Source organism: Medicago sativa, chromosome 6 (genome assembly GCF_051527215.1).
Source record: "Medicago sativa cultivar Bolivia chromosome 6, Bolivia_mono, whole genome shotgun sequence".
In the NCBI taxonomy this organism is placed as follows: domain Eukaryota; kingdom Viridiplantae; phylum Streptophyta; class Magnoliopsida; order Fabales; family Fabaceae; genus Medicago; species Medicago sativa.
The window spans coordinates 36,551,044-36,554,371 of NC_140754.1; positions in this window are offsets into that span (position 1 = coordinate 36,551,044).

Consider the following 3,328-nt stretch of genomic DNA (forward strand, 5'->3'; position numbering starts at 1 on the left):
TTCCAATTTTAACCTCATTGACTTTATCTAATTTTTTCACATTCCTATGTTTAACGCATTCCAAAGATTTTTAATTGGTGTAGTTCAAAAGTCAAGTTTCTAAGACAAGGACATAATTGGAAAAATGGTACTTTTTACAATGACTTAAATGCAATCAATCAACTTTCTTAATAGGTGACATTTAACATGGGAAAGCTTAAAAGTTTCCCACCATGGGAAAGTTAAATACAGTTAAAATTCTATAAATTAATAATGTCAGAACCGGAAAAATTTATTAATTTAGAGAGTTATTAATTTATCGATAAATTAATAATTATTAATTTAAAGAGTTTTTAAGTAATTATACTGTTCATACCAAACAAAAAAGGCAAATTAGTCTATGCCTCTTAGAATTACGTTGCAGCGAACCTTGGGACTCAACGTAAATTAGTAACTACTGTATTCATATGCATTGAAAATCAATAATGACTTTTGAAGTACAGTAAATGTAAACAAGAGGAACAAATGTGTTCAATGTATTCTTAATATATTTTTTTCAGTTTCTATGAATTATTAATTTATAATTTTCTTAGGACCGAAAATTATAAAGAGATCTCCTGAAAAATTATTATCTTATTATTTTATCGAGTTTTTCAATTTTTTACATTGGCCCAAGTCGGGACCGACAAATTTATTATTTTAGAGAGTTTATTAATTTACCGAGTATTAAATTAAAGAGTTTCTACTGTATAGTCATTTGATCAAATAAACAACACATTTTTATCATACACCCAGAACACTAGATATGTTTCCTCACCATCTTCAACCACTATTCTCCCCCACCTCAAAGACTTTGGCTATGGCAGAAAGAGGTGACTTGCTTCCATAACAGATTCATAACTTAGTCTCGTTTACAATCACCTCAGCAAACAATTTTTTTTTTTTTTAAAAAGGAATAAAAATTGGGAAACATTAGGACGACAACAATGGTAAAGTGTGTAGTTAAGAAAAAAGACCTTAAATAGGTATTCTGGTAAAGATTGATGAAAAGGGGGAAAGTTGATTTCTGGAAGAAAATAAATAAATTCATATTTGATTTCTGTTTTTATTGTTAATTTTACCAGAAATTTATTTTAGAATCTGCATATTGGTTACATGATTCTGTTTTCATTATGTTGATTTTGGAAGGAAATTGCTAATAATTCTATCAATGAATATGTTTAAGGAATTTGTTTTTGGGATGTTAGATGTAATGAGATCAACATGAGGAGAAGAAGCTATGGTAACGGTTCATGGTTTCTGTGAAAAGGCCAAGAGTTAGGAGAATGTAGGGGAGAGTAGTGGTGGAAGATGGTGAGGAAAGAAATCTAGTGTTGTGGGTGTATGATAAAAGTGTATTCTTTATTTGATCAAATGGTTATATTTAACTTTCCCATGGTGGAAAACTTTTAAGCTTTCCCATGTTAAATGCCACCTTCTTGAATATGTGTGATTTTTTTTTTGTTTCTTATATTCAAGATCGGAGGGAGTATTATCTAATGTTATCAATGCTAAGCGCCTATCCAAATTGGCAGACTCAAAGCAAATTTGTGAGGAAATGGAAAACATTTAATCTATGCATGTATTATGATGAATTCGAAGGGTCATTTTGATTGTGTTTTCCTTCCCAATGCATGTGGATATCGATGATCTAAATAAGTTAGACTTGGACCTTTATCAGATATTTGGGGTAGTGGAACCGTTAAGGGAGGAAATTGGCTAAACCAATAAATATCACCACAATTAATCATGGGATTTTTTTATATTTATTTTTGTCTTAGGTGAAGTGGTAATCCACTGAAATTAAACTCGCATAACTGTGAGGTTCCGGGTTCAAACCCGGGTCACAACGTCCGGTCTTACAATTTCGGCATTTGCTAGTTAAATTAGGACTTCTAGACATTAATCATGGGATTTAGCTCTCATAGAAACAACTCGCATGGATATGTATTCAATGCTTATACCTTGAATTTGTGACACGCTAACCACGTACGGTTGTGAGATAGAGATTTAGCACACGCTAATTGCAAAGACAATAGATCCCTCCATCCTTTAATAAATGAGTCTTTTATAAAAATAATTAGGGAAATGCTAAATAGTGCCCTTGGGGCATTGGTTAAGATGATAAAAATAGAAACATTGCATTGAAAAATGGTGAAAAGTGAAGAATTTAACTTTTTAAAAGTCAAAACATTGTTGAATTCAATGTAAATATACTACTTTTGGTTTCCTTAACCATTGTCATGAGGGCAATGATTAGCAAGACCCAAATAATTAACTCATTTCACTTTTCAATATAATATTAAATAAATAAATATTTAACTGCATTTGATTAAACTAACTTATGTAAAGATTTAATTATTGAAAGATAAAAAGTAGTTTGAATAGTTTGATAATCTCTGTTATCTATTAGTTGAAAATTTGATTATTATTTTTTCTTTATTTTAAAATAGAGCAACCTAATATGATTTGCTTATGTAGGGAAGTGAGAGAATTTGGGAGGAGAGTAAATTTAGACAAGTATGAAATGGTGAAAATTGTATTCCAAAACACGAGAGGTTGTTCCCATGAATTGAGTTTGTGTGACTTTTCAATTACCTACGACAACTTTACCATTACACTAAAGCTCATCCTTTCTCCTTGATATGTTAACAGGACGAAAACTCAATGACGAAAGAAGGCTAGAAAATGAACAAAGTTGAGGTTGAATGGGAATACCATTCTTAAAAAAAACGTACACCCTCTTTTTCTTTCACCAAATCGCCCTTGTGGTTGAAAATCAAATAAGATATGATATGTGATGCATCACAATCTTATTATAGAGAATTGAGATTATATATACATTTTATATAAAGTTTTGTATGTCGTTGTTATTTGTATAAATTTTGAATCATGACATGTTTTGAGGTTGATAGATATTTAATTGATTCATTTTGCACCATTCAATTTTAAGACTCAATGCCATGAATTTTTTCAGTTTGTTAAAAAGCATGAATCTTGAGATTATAAAGCTAAAGTTTTATTCTTGTCAAAAAAAAGAAGCTAAAGTTTTATTGTTAAGCTAACATCTCGAGTTTAATCCAAAATGGAGCGCTTGTTCAAAAAAAAAAAAAAAAACCAAAATGGAGCGTTAACATTCTTTTACATTCATAATATGAATCCAACATCCAATTTTTACTATTACTTTTTATTGCAAGTAAATTAATCAAATTATTTTCTCTTGGTTTAGATATTCTTTTGACCTTTCATAAGATATTAATGAGAATTACCGTTGTAGTTAATTTTTTTTTGTCTAGTGGCTAGAGCTCAC